This window comes from Bombyx mandarina, chromosome 19 (genome assembly GCF_030267445.1).
Source record: "Bombyx mandarina strain Sakado chromosome 19, ASM3026744v2".
In the NCBI taxonomy this organism is placed as follows: Eukaryota; Metazoa; Arthropoda; class Insecta; order Lepidoptera; family Bombycidae; genus Bombyx; species Bombyx mandarina.
The window spans coordinates 9,367,732-9,382,662 of NC_143225.1; the positions used below are offsets into that span (position 1 = coordinate 9,367,732).

Consider the following 14,931-nt stretch of genomic DNA (forward strand, 5'->3'; position numbering starts at 1 on the left):
AGCTTGTGACGAGGACCATGGTAAGCGACCATATTCAGTGCCATATGCAATTGACAACACACGAGTTAAACACATTCGTTTTGAAACTCAACGCTATTTGAGTTGCGAAGTTTTTTCTAGATTAGACTAGGATGTTTACGCTTCATTATCATCTTCTGCGAGCATAATCCTTAATTTACCCTCAGGTAGCTTGTGACGAGGACCATGGTGAGCGACCATATTCAGTGCCATATGCAATTGACAACACACGAGTCAAACACATTCGTTTTGAAACTCAACGCTATTTGAGTTGCGAGAGAAGTTTTTTCATAGCTGCCAGTCGGAGTTGTACTCAACGATTGAACTCTTTCTCGAAGTTAAACTTACCTAGTTGGAGTTTTCACCAGGAAAGCCTGTTCGTCAGAAACTTCGAGCACAGAGTATATGTGTTAGCATAGAGTACCTCTTCTGTACTGAAAAACTCAGATGTTTTCGTGTTATCCATGTTTATATTAAGGGTTGTTTGCATAAAGGACTTAGTCATCTAGCAACGTCCTCCACTTTCTTAGCTATAAGGACGGTGTTTTCCAACAATTTCCAGTTCACAACCTTAACATCCTCTTGGCACTGTTGACAGCAATGCAGAAACAGATACAGCCATGTTCACATGTATAAGTGAAAAACAATACCTATTTTTTATTGCTTATATGGGTGGACGAGCTCACAGCCCACCTGGTATTAAGTGGTTACTGGAGCCCATAGACATCTACAACGTAAATGCGCCACCCACTTCGAGAGATATAAGCTCTAAGGTCTCAGTATAGCTACAACGGCTGCCTCACCCTTTAAACCGAAACGCATTACTGCTTCACGGCATGAAGCCGTGACGTGAGTGGCATGAGTACCCATGCGTACTCACAAGAGGTCCTACCACCCGTAAACCTGCTTATGATTTTCGTGATCTGAATCGTAAAAGGTCAACGACCATGACCTTAGACAAAACTGCTCGACATTATCAATCTATATTTCGGTCTCTTTCGCACTCTTTGCACCCATAAATCCAATTTAAATATTAGCTTAAGTTCGAACAGTTCCGTACCATCATTGTGCAGTCATACTTTTTTATGTACATATAAAACAACCATGATTTCTTGAAATATGGCACGGCCTAGTTGCGTTAAAAGCAAATAATATACAACCTCATGTCGCTGAGACGATACACTAGTTGCCTCGGAACGTGACGTCACGACACAAGTGAAACGGGAGCACGTCGCTTCAGGACTGCATAGTGTGACAATGTGCGACTTCCGATGCGGTCCAAGAAACTGATCAATGTAGAACGTACGATTGATGTTGCTTTAAAACTGGAAGAAGGGTGTTCCTGTACATATTCAGCTAGTTCTACATATGGGCCGTTGAAAGGCAAATTTATAGGCTGCATATTGTTCGATGATTTGTACTCAGTAGACGAAACCCGATCATGGCGAAGCAAAGCAGGTTGTACAATACATTTCGAATTTGCCTGAATAATTAACCGACTCAACCGCATTAAAACGGTATAGACGTGGGCCATTAAAACAATTATTTATTCAAGAACGAACCCCATCAGCGGATGACAGCGGTTGAGGGCAATAATTGAATGTCGCTTTTGGGATCAAATTGAGGTAGTCTCTATTTTTCAGTATCAAATCTGGATAAGCCATTGGTTGGTATAAAAATGCGTCATCACAGTTCCATGTTTGAAATATCAAATTGATGCTCACTCAAACAGATTTACAAGAAAGCTAGATAATGAAAACGCAGTGAAATCAGGTGTCGCACGGGGTTAATGGCCTCAAGGGACGCGGTCTAGCGTCGGTTGCTTGTCGATTGATTTAGAATGCGGGCTCAGAAAATGCTAGGTTTTAAAACCTAAAGTATTACTTAGCTTAGCCAATCTAGACTGGTCTCCGTTTTATTTTGAACTAATATTGTTTTTATATCTTTGATAGGTGTATGAGTTGACGACTCATCTTGTGTAAAGTGGAGTCATCGATTTTAAGACATGATGTCGAAATCCCGATGTCTTGTATATATGTATATGTATGTCAGATATAGGCAGAATGGTGGTACTTGGTCATGCGGACTTATAATACGATCTACTACCAGTAAATGTATTAAGTATGTGATTACCTTTCGACTCTAGCTTAGTATTTCATTCTGTAAATTAGTGTCATCATCAGCCTGTATCTATCCACTGCTGGTAGGCCTCTCCCATAGTCCGCCACAATGAACGAGCCTTCCGCATCCAATCTCTCCCAGCATATCGCCGTAAGTCATCGGTCCAACGGGCAGGGGGACGCCCAACGCTGCGTTTACCGGTACGCGGTCTCCAGTCCAGAACACGTCTGCTCCATCGGCCATCGGTTCTGCGACAAGTATGTCCAGTTAAATTAGTGTAATTCAATTCAATTCATTTATTTATCGGATAACAATAATCCATCAGTTCACATACACATTTACAATAGGCACACATACAAAACAAAATAAAATAAACAAAGAATAATAATAAAGAAATGGGCCTTCTCAACTTATATTATTATATAATTATTAGATTAGATTGGATTATTAAATTATAATATTATTAAAAGTGCTAAAAATGTCAATTTATAATCGTATATTTTAATTTAATATATATTTTATATTTTTATTTAATTGAAATGAAATATTATAATGCTATAAGTAATATGACCATCAATTAATTATTTATACTCGGTATATAAGAATCAACGTGTTCCCAAAAATGAAAATTGCTCATTGCAAAGCTTGTCCGAAAACAACGCTGCTTCATGACGGGATTAAACTAAAATTACATTGAAAATTTATATTTAAGAAAGACGTTTCTAATTTTTTCTTCACGCAATGTAATAATAAAGCTGAGCTACAAGTTTCACGATCTTCAGAGGGCTGGATAATACTCCGGCTACCGCCCTAAAGTATTCATACTATGCTTAGTAAATGAAGATTGTTTTCTTCGTATGTTAGGTGAATAGTTTATTGCTGTTTCGGTATCGAGAACTTCTCTTACATGCCACCCATAGTCTTTTTTTATTTTTTTATTGCTTAGATGGATGGACGAGCTCACAGCCCACCTGGTGTTAAGTGGTTACTGGAGCCCATAGACATCTACAACGTAAATGCCGCCACCCACCTTGAGATATTAGTTCTAAGATCTCAAGTATAATTACAATGGCTGCCCCGCCCTTTAAACCGAAACACATTACTGCTTCACGGCAGAAATAGGCAGGGTGGTGGTACCTACCCGCGCGGACTCACAAGAGGTCCTACCACCAGTAGTAGTTTATTGCTGTTTTGGTTTCGGGAAATTCTCATATATGCCGCGTATAGTCTTAACATGATCGCATATTGCTTAAGCAAGATCAAACGCGTTTCAATAGCAGCCAGATGCAATATAACACAGAACATAATACAGAAACGCTTCGCTTTGACATGCACTAATTGTGATGTCTGCTTATAATTACAAGCATCGACATCGACCACAAATTGGGTCTCGATAAACTAATAGCTTGTAACATTTACGTATGTATGTACATATATTAGTTTTTGAAGTGAAAACTTCTTTAGAATCGTTGTGATTTCAAACCGGATGCAACGGAAAAAACGACAGGTAAGAGACACAAATACAAAAATGTGTAGGATGAAGCCAGCAAAGAATGAGACAGAAATATACATACTATTTAATACAGCGCCATCTGTGAGATTTTTTAAGTGTTTAATACTAACGTGTGTATGAAAGCTCTTGTAGTGAATTTTAATTTAGTATTATACGTGAAATTAAAATATCAATTCACAGAGGGCGCTACCTTACAATTATTTACTAATGACAAAATTTTACATATACTTAAGACGTTTAGGATAATTGTATTTTAATTTTGGAAGGTTTCACTTCTACCACGTGTGAATTGCACACATTTTGTTTTTTATTAATAGTTGCTTTACAAAAGAGGCTGATCGATTTGACGATTTTTTTTTAAAATTCCAAGTTTTTCCTTGCGTTGTCGAGTAATTGTATGCCATCCTACCCGTGTATACTGTCAACCATTACTGCTTTAAATTATATGAAAGCGAAATTAACCGAGTTTGATATTGGAAATCATATTATTGTCTTGTTTCTGTACCTGAGTAGCTGTATAATACCGGATGGAATGGCGATCGTCTGGCACAGACGGACGTCAAGCTAAAATGACTTCAAATATATCTTTATACTAGCTGACTCGGCAGACTTCCTAGTGCCTCAATCGACAAATAAAATACCTAAACTTTTGTATAAAATAAACTTAAAACAAACAAAAGGAATCCGTCCGACGGGGAAAGGAAAAACAAAATTGTTATTTTTATTTAATTCCGAGCATTTTCATATTTATCTACCTTTTAAACCTTCTCTGGACTTCCACAAATAATTCAAGACCAAAATTAGCCAAATCGGTCCAGCCCTTTTTCTAGTTTTTGCGAGACTAACGAACAGCAATTCATTTTTATATATATTTCTTCTGTGCGTGCGTTTGTCACTGAACTCGTCCTAAACGGCTGGACCGATTTTAATGAAATTTTCTGTGTGCCTTCAGGTAGATTCGGAATGGTTTAGATTCACAAATCAGCCCGGCAGATGGCACTGCAGTTGGTATCTAGGTTATTTATCTTTCCTAGAAATAATTTATATGCCAAAACAATGTTTGCCGGGTCAGCTAGTACGTATATATATTACCCTACTTATTCGCTGGTAGCATATGCTACGTTATTCCAGCTACGTAAGGACGGGTAAGTGAGTTCAAGGGCTCTCAACTTGAGAGAGTTTGCTAACACTAGCACTAGCAAGGGCAGTGCTTGGCATAATTCACTACCAGATCGGAATCGCGACCTACTGAGAAGATCCGGCGAGAAACACAGTGGGCTGTGTCTATGGTTTAGTTCGTCTTCTTCGTCGTAAAGTGAACTTGTAGTACGACTATTCAAGGACCGATTTTACAAAGTAACATAATTTTCATTAGTTAATATATAAGAAAAAGTCACGAGACAAATCAAAATAATAAAGTGCGGAAACTATTTCATAATTTTTAAAATAAATATTCATTGTTACGCGCTGAATGATGCATGCATAATATGTTGAGCAAGTGAAATTGAGTTTAACCACTAAAATTACTCGACGAGAGCGCCCGTATTGTATTTTCTTCAATTTTTTCTTGTCATAATTAAAAGTACTAGTGGTCCCGCAGTAGTCGAAATTCGACTATAATTAATTGAAATTGTAAGTTTGTACACTATTATGATTCTATTGTCAAAGACTTTTTATGTTATACTTTTATAATCACAAATTTCGCCAAGACTACACTATAGAAAAATATTAATAAAGACAAACAATATTTAATCTATTCTCAATTTGACAACAGACGTCAAGAACAAAAGTTTGACAATAAATAGTATGCCTGGTGTGTGCGTCAAATACATGGTATGTAGTGTGTGTAATGTTTTCTTTATTGATTTAATGTATCTTTTATGCATTATTTAAAAAAAATGTTAGCATTGTGCACTTCTTCTCTATATTCTCTATAAGTGTGGAAAATTTCATACTCCTCCGTCCGCGCAATTTTCGTAAAAAGGGATACAAAGTTTTTCTTTCACGTTATGTAGATATTTAAATCTTAAATCTTACGTTTATTTTAATTTTATTATTATTATTATTATATGCTATAAGTTTCGGGTACAGCTTTCGTGGTCATAGTGTTTATTCGTCAACATTGTGCTAAGTACTGTCCAATTTTCTTTTAACGTTATTGTCAGTCTTAATTTTCAAGGAACTTCATTGGTTACAATTCGTTAAATCACATTTTAACTTTAATATTTTAATGTATCTCACGAATCTGATATTCTATTTCTCAGATGTCTCATAGGGATTACGAAAGAGACCTTAATATTCCTTATTCTATACAAAATTAAGGAAGACTTGTCTGATTTCATTTAACTTTTATTCGCTCAACCTTTTAGTTCTCGGCTCCGAGCTGTAGGTAATTTATAGTTTCTGACATTTTCTCCGCGTCCGGAGGAAAGCTGCTAAATTTTAGTTACGAACAAAGACTGAACAAGTTGAGTTATAAGTGTGAAATCTCGTATGTCTTAATTTCAATATATTGATGTTCTAATGTTATGGATTATGTACAAAATATTTACATACAAAATTAAACAGTAAGTTATGGAAATAGCACTAGATTTTTTGTTTATTTTTATTGCTTAGTTGGGTGAACGAGCTCACGGCCCACCTGGTGTTAAGTGGTTACTGGAGCCCATAGACATCTGCAACGTAAATGCCGCCACCTACCTTGAGATATGAGTTCTAAGGTTCAGTATAGGTACAACGGCTGCCTCACCCTTCAAATCGAAACGCATTACTGCTTCACGGCAGAAATAGGCAGGGTGGTGGTACCTACCCGTGCGGACTCACAAGACGTCCTACCACCAGTAATAAAGATTTGTGCACTCTTTGCAAATTCATCTATTGATTTTAAAATTAATACAGCTTTATTTAAGATAGTTGTCGCATTAAAAACATCACACAGAATTTCATTGCTCTTTTAATAATCGGATTTATTCTAGTAATTTTCCACTTATGACTTTTCGTTTTGATGGCACTGTACAATGTCGTATCCGTAGTAGAAGTATATGTAATGAAAACATCGTAAGCGACATCATGTCATAAACACTCGTATTGAGAAACATGAATATGTTGCCAACATAGTTTTGCTACAATACGACTTGGTTACACAACGGGATAGGAACATCAAATAGAAGCAGCGCTTTGATTGTGCGTAGAGCATAATAAACAGTTTTGTATTTAGCTGCAATAAAAATTTGTAATTACGAATTGCCTAGTTAATCTGTTACGATACAGTTGTAAAAATATTCACGAATCGGTCTCCGTAGTGGGGTGGTAATAAAATGAACAGCCGAAAAGTGTGGTAATAAAATTCTTGATTTAGAGGTTCCTTAGCGTACTGGGATGTAGTGGGTATTTTTTTTGTATGCGATGAACATTTTTCACACAATGTCACTGCACAATGTATTCTTCCTAAGGAACTATGAACATGTGACTATTTAAATACATACATAGTTAATACTTAATGTCTTTTTATCGACCCGAAAGAATTTTGTAATTAAGTAGGTTAAGATATGATGAAAAACTCAGCGGACTAATGCTAAGTATAGGCCAGGGGTCGGCAACCTGCGGCTCGCGAGCCACATGTGGCTCTTTGGATATGAAACTGCGGCTTTTTAGTTCCACACGCAAATATTATTTATTTTATAAAAAAAAAACATTTTAAAATTGTTCTGAATCGACTAACGATAATTGGGCACCATTTCTATCTCTCAGGCCATTGTTGTAAATCAATGTTTAATCGTTTTTATTTTTTACTTAAATAATAAGTGACTATCTAATAATACCATTATTAGATAATCACTTTATTAGATAACCATTATCTAATTTGTTGTAAAAAAACACTACTTATAGAAGAATAAATATATATATTTTCTTATGAATAATAAGATTCGTTTTTTTATCAAAAAAATAATTATTTATACAAGAACTATTTATTGTTGGCATGAAATTTTTTGTGGCTCTTTAAAATTTTTAAATTTTGAAAATTGTAATTTTGGTTTATCCGACTCAAAAGGTTACCGAGGAGGAGGCTAATTGTAACTTTGAACTCTTTCGCAGATTCAACAAGTAAGGCGTCCTTTGCTTTGTTTGGTCGTGGCATTGGAATTAGTAGCGTCAGACTGCATTGGGAATGAATCAGGCGGAATCACCAGGTCGTTGCCTCGGGCGAAAAAAGCGCACGCTTTTAATACTCCAATATTTTACGTTATTATTTCGTTACAAAGACGCTTGCAATTTCGATAGAAATTTCAGAAAGAGATGAGTTCCTTACGTTTTTCATTACCTACTTAATACAATACAATTTTTAGGAATATCGTTCCATAGAACTATGCATTCATAATTCACGTGAAACGGTATCACTAAAATTTTAATTTAAAAGCAAATAAAAATTAAAAAGCAAAATAAATTTAGGGAACTAGGTTTGATTTATTTAATTCATCTCGTATTTGTTTCAGAATGCGTAATTTTAAAATGAATAAAACAATTGTGATATCCACCAATGATTCATTCATTGCTTTTTAATGAAAGCAATTGTCACATTTTCCATTTTTTCATTAATTTGTACTGATTCTGATAATCTATACAACTTCTTCTTCTTTCTCTTCACCTTATGCCACTAGGTGGGGTCGGTGCAGCTAATTTTTCTCTTCCGTTCTCTTCTATCAGCCGTCAGCTCAACACTCACTCCTCTCTCTCTCTCATATCGTCATTCACAAACTCCATCCATGTCTTCTTCGGTCGCCCTCATCTCCCTCTACCTTGCACTACCATTTCCATACATCTCCTAGTCACATGCATCTTCTCTCTACGCATCACATGTCCATACCACGTTAATCTATACAACTGGTTTTGAAAAAAAAAAGGAAAGATACCCTTTAAATTATGACGTATGGCCTGCTAGTTCTAGTGCTGGTCATGTGTATGGCGATCATAATAGTAATGATGACTAATCTTTTAGTCCGAAGATAGTATTGCTGAAGCTGCATGCAGTTCTTCCGGCAACCAATATGTTGACATTCAACAGGTATGTTGAGATGACGTTTAAGATGAAATATAATTGAATTCGGCTTGAACATAAAAAAAAAACAAAGAATCGGTCGCAAATTTCGAGATTACATATCAAATTATTTCTTACAAATCGAGCACGATAATTCCCTTTTCACATCCCTAGAAACTGATGGGTTTTGTCAGATATATAAATTATTCATCGCATTAAGATTCACGAGGTTGTTAGGGTTGGTGGAAAGTTGAAGAGGGTCTGCAAGATGTCCCGATTGCATGAAGATCAGGATTCGATTCAAAACACGCATATGTCGTGTTGAATACATTTTGATCATCGTAATATATCAAAATTGTCGATTATTCATTATTCAATTCGGTTTTTTCTAGTTAATTTACGACAGCTTCGAAAATATAATTTTGGCGCCTTAACCGGTCTTAATGAACTTGATGAGCGTAAAACTGAATGATGTAATTGCCAGTCCAGTCTGGATATAAAGATATCAGAAACAAAAGAAAAAAAAAACATTTGAAAACAATCAGTTAATTTTTGGAACATGGAACATGTTATTATGAGCGTTTGAAACATAAAAAATGCGTCTTATTGTTATGACATGTTTATTCTTAATTTAAAGCTCCACATAAACAATAAACAAAGAGATGAACGAATCATGTATTTTTGACTAATCGGTTTTAGGTGATATTATACACACAACGAGCGCAGTTGTAGACTATATGTACCTATGCCATTTACTGGTGGTAGGACTTCTTGTGAGTCCGCACGGGTAGGTACCACCACCCCGCCTATTTCTGCCGTGAAACAGTAATGCGTTTCGGTTTGAAGGGCGGGGCAGCCGTTGTAACTATACTGAAACTTTAGAACTTGTATCTCTAGGTGGGTGGCGCATTTACGCTATAGATGTCTATGGGCTCCAGTAACCATTTAACACCAGGTAGGCTGTGAGCTCGTCCACCAATCTAAGCAAAAAAAAAAAAACATGGACACGTCCCTATTGCGTAGTCGCCTTACTGATTAGTGTACAGACAAAGTTTTAATTAAAATTCAGTAACGCTTTCAAGTTTTATACGACGAAGTTGACACGGAACAAGCGGAACTACTTGAATGTGCTTTGAAATCTCACGAACTTACGCGGCATGTGGATTCGAATCGTTATTAAACGAAAAGATAAAATGAAGATAGGGTTGTCAGAAGTGAGAGCGCGTCATTGCGAGGTTTTTTATTCTGTATTGATATTGCCGGCCTACTGAGTTTCTCGCCGGATCTTCTCAGTGGGTCGCGTTTCCAATCCGGTGGTAGATTCTGCGAAGCACTACTCTTGCTAGGGTCAGTGTTAGCAACTCTCCGGTTTGAGCCCTGTGAGCTCACCTACAAACGTTAGGGCGAAGCTGAAATAGCCTCTCAAGGCTATCAGCATAGGTAGGAAAAAAAAAGATATTGCCGTCTTCGAAATTAGTCTGACGAGTGATAGCCCACTGAGTTTCTCGCCCGATCTTCTCAATGGGTCGCGTTTTCGATCCACTGGTACAGCACTGCTCTTGCTAGAGCTAGTGCTAGTCGTCAGGTTTGCGCGCCGTGAGTATACCTACTTGTTAGGTTACGCTGACATAGTCTCTCAAGGCTATCAGCTTAGGTAGGAAAAAAATAGTGTGACGAAGCTACGTTTAATGCTGTGCTTATAATTTGTTATTTTAAAACGTTAAGTGATTTATTGAATATCAACACATATACTGCTTATGTTATTAATAACGCATTACACCGCCCCGCCTATTTCTGCCGTGAAGCAGTAATGCGTTTCGGTTTGAAGGGTGGGGCAGTCGTTGTGACTATACTGAGACCTTACAACTTATATCTCAAGGTGTGTGGCGCATTTACGTTGTAAATGTCTATGGGCTCCAGTAACCACTTAACACCAGGTGGGCTGTGAGCTCGTCAAAACATCTAAGCAATAAAAAATAAAAATTATTACAGCTTCATAATTAAATTAATAACAAGTATACCTATTATCATATAAATAGATCCAGTTTCAAATTAGAGAAAGTTTTTTTTTTCTCAAATCGTAAAATCTCTACATGCTCACTCGCATTGTACACGTTCAACTTAGGCACACAACTAACAATATCAACACAATAGAAGCGTTACAGATAATGGTACTGAGTGATGTTTGACACTTTTAGTTTCATAGCCCAGGTCATTGTACTCGCGACACATAGCACAGTCCGTAAAGAAAAAGATGTCCGGTGTCGTGGGACACAGGATTGGAACCAAGTTCCTTATTATAAAAATGAAAATTTTAAGTTCTATTAGAGGTATAAAGAAAATAATTATTCTTCGGGTATATGTTTTTTATTATGATTTTTTATTGATAAAATTAAAAAAAAGTTACTTTACAAAGCTATCAACTTTATTTTATTCACAATGATTTATAAATAACCGTCATCACGTAGACTATACATTAGACACTGTATAGCCATCATACTAAGACTATACATAAATAATAAAAATCTTACGTTTCGGACGTTTTTCCCGGTTAGGGTACCCTTCCGCATCGTCCCATAAGGAACCTCGTTCCAAAACATCGCGCATTTTCTCGCCAATTCTTCTAGACTCCGATCCGGTGGTATTTGAGATCAGGAAGCAGCTGTCATCGAGTAAAAATAATTTTTATATTTGTGTAATTCGTTCATTTTGTTATGTGCTTCTGTTATGATTAACATGCTGTAAACACCAACAATTATGTAATAATAAAACTACTGAAGAAATATAAAAAAAAAAACTGTCGACTAATTTCTATCGCTCTCAAACTAAGACTTTCTAATCAATCTAAATTGTTAATAATAAATAAATTATTATACATATATGTAAGTATGTGTACCTAAAAATACTATGAAAGAACGCTTAACATACATTACTTTTATTTGAAAACGATTTTAAAAAACCTCTCATAAATATTAGGCTTGTGGAGAGTATTAAGCGGTAGGCAGCGGCTTGGCTCTGCCTCTGGCATTACTGAATTCCATGGGCGACGGTAACCACTCACCATCAGGTGGGCCGTATGCTCGTCTGCCTACAAGGGCAAAAAAAATACAAGTTTATAGGAGAACGTTTTTATTAATTTTTTTTTTATGGCTTAGGTGAGTGGACGAGCTCACAGCCCACCTGGTGTTAAGGGGTTACTGGAGCCCATAGACATCTACAGCGTAAATGCGCCACCCACCTTGAGACATAAGTTGTAAGGTCTCAGGTATAGTTACAACGGCTGCCCCACCCTTCAAACCGAAAGGCATTACTGCTTCACGGCAGAAATAAGCAGGGAGGTGGTACCTACCCGCACGGACTCTCAAGAGGTCCTACCACACCAGTATATAAATATTTGTGATACATTTTTTCAACATTTCATATATATATATTGATTTAACAACGACGTAGTGCAAAAAACGTTTCCAAATCACCTATTAATTGCAATAATTACAGTTGTATCGTGTGTTATAATAATATTAATAACGTGAGTGGAATGACCGCTTATTGTTTTACGACTCGGACATTATGTAACAAAGCGACCAATCATTTCTTTGTGACGAACATAACCGTCATAATTGATAAAATTTAGCCCATTGAGTTTCTCGCCGGATCTTCTCAGTAGGTCGCTTTTCTGATCCGGTGGTAGATTCTGTGAAGCACTGCTCTTGCTAGGGCTAGTTTTAGCAACGTCACTAGGTTAGAGCCCCGTGAGCTCACCTACTCGTTCGGTAATGTTGGCATAGCCCTTTAAGGCTACTGGCATAGTTAGGAAAAAAACTGCAGACTGCGTGGCAGCATTTTTTTTCCTAACTACGGGCATCGGCCACTAGATGGCTTCGCTTCGATTACTTTCTCATGGCTCCTGTAGATGGCAGTAACATATTACCTATCGCATATTTAATTTAACAAAAATTTCAACGATATTTGACGTTGTTTAATAGATAAAAATTAGTCAATTTGTCCATAACAAATAAAGCCTTGAATGTTTTTTTTGTTCTTTGTTTAGTTATACAATAATTAAATGCATTAACTTTAACAGCATATAAAGTTTGAAGGCATCGCGCAGTCATACGTTCGGTCAATATGATAATTCGAATTCATGTCTCAAGGAGGAATCCATGTTATGACGTCATGTAATGTTAGCTCCACAATTCACTCAACACCACGGAAGTCAATAGTTCATCCGCAACTTAAGTAATTAAGTAACATTTGAACCGCCACGTTCATTCATTTAAAAACAATGGCGCGTTGCACCTCTTTGCAATACGTACGACCCAAAATGTTGTTACATATAAGTCGACGTAATTATCGTATTTCTCCGGACTTGTTTCTCAAAAGAGCTTTAAAAAAAGTTTATGTGACAGGTCCTGGCGCCACGTTGCAGTCATAAACATGTGAAGCCGTGTCTGCTCGGCGGTACATATAGCTTGATATATAGGTATTTGTAGTCAAATTTTAGAAAGTTGTTTTTACCTATTTTTAATACGCCTTTATTAGCTTCAGACGTATGTATGTGAGTATGTAACGAATCTGTAATCTTTGAACATGATTTTGAACCCCTCAAAACATCGGATTAACTCGAAATTTGGTATACTTATTAAGAACCGATGATAATAAAATATAAAAAAAAATGGAAAAAATTGAAATTCAACTAAAAAATGAATGATAAATAAAAATAGTGTAAGAAAAAATGATTTTATTATAAAGTAGCGTTAAAATTTATTTTCTATTTTTTAGTTAGATTTTCTATAAAAGCGTATTTTTATAGTTTTTTTAAGCGATGACACGGTGTTCGAATTCCACAGGCGGGTGCCAAATTTTCTAATGAAATACGCACTTAACAAATGTACACGATTGACTTCCACGGTGAAGGAATGACATCGTGTAAAAAAAAATCAAACTTGTAAAATTATAATTTGCGTAATAACTGGTGGTAGGACGTATCGTGAGTCCACGCGGGTAGGTACCACCTATTTATTTTTATGTATTTATGTATATTTATGTCTATTTTCTGCCGTAACGCAGTAATGCGTTTCGGTTTAAAGGGTGGGGCAGCTGTTACTGTAAAACAGAGACTCAGAACTTTGTCATAGAACACATACCTACCTCAAGGTAGGTGGTGTCATTTACATTGTAGCTGTCTATGGACTCGAGTAACCACTTAACACCAGGTGGGCCGTGAGCTCGTCCACCCATCGATGCAATAAGAAAAAAAAAACAAAAAAAAGCGAAGATGGTCACCTAATTCTAAACAAATCATCGCAGTGAGCAATAAAACTATCCAAATATGATAAGAATTGTTAATCTATATATTTATACAGATAAGGACAAAACAGTTGAATCCATTTACTATGTTTGTTAAACGATTTTGCTTTTCTTTAATTTGTTTATTAATTATAACATCTACGAGCTTTAGTGCTATCTATTTTTAATAACTCTAAGATTTTTAAATTATCAAATACAAAATAAAAAAAAATTTTTGTTCATAAAATTAATTTAAATCTAGAGGTGTAACTGATTTGTTCAATATCGATCATTGGCCGAACAATTTTTGCAAAACATCAATAATTTAATCTATATATTAATGAAATTGAAAACGTGAATGAAACACTTTGTATCCCTTTTTACGAAAATTGCGGGGACGGAGGAGTATGAAATTTTCCACACTTATAGAGAATATAGAGAAGAAGTGCAGAATGTTAACATTATTTTAAATTATGCATAAAAAAGACATGGAACCAATAAAAAAAATATTTCACACACTAGTATGTATTTGACACATGCATACTATTTCTTTATTGTCAAACTTTTCTTATTGCTTATAGTCTGTGGTCAAATTGAGAATAGATTAAATATGGACTTTTTGGCGGGAACGCGAGGAGTGAAGTTGTGTGATTTGTTTTATTTTGTCTATTCAGTGTTTCTTCAGGTTTAAATGTGTAATAACGGTGGTTTATTAACTGTTTAATATCTGTGAAAGTGCACAAATGTGGGAAAATGAAACAAAGCCGCTGGACGCAACTTCTCGGGAGTGCACTGAAAAAATCTTAGTAACTGACCACCATTTTACTAAGATTATATTTCATCCCATATCATCTCATTTCATTTAATTTCTTCCCAGTTGATTAATGTCTCAAATTAATCATTTTCATTTCATTTCACTCCATATTATCATTTTTCATAAAAATAAGAATATAAATTA

General features: G+C 35.9%; 1 protein-coding gene across 6 annotated transcripts in view; it reads left to right on the forward strand.

The window, feature by feature from the left end:
• Positions 1-14,931, forward strand: part of Pde8 (phosphodiesterase 8) — a 257,748-nt gene that overhangs the window by 14,986 nt on the left and 227,831 nt on the right. Inside the window, exon 2 of one of the 6 annotated variants that reach the window (XM_089735322.1) lies at positions 13,094-13,167. The exons of the other annotated variants lie outside the window; for them this stretch is intronic. The gene's annotated coding sequence lies outside the window, so the exon portion shown is untranslated. The remainder of the gene's footprint in view (positions 1-13,093; positions 13,168-14,931) is intronic. 6 annotated transcript variants of the gene reach the window in all.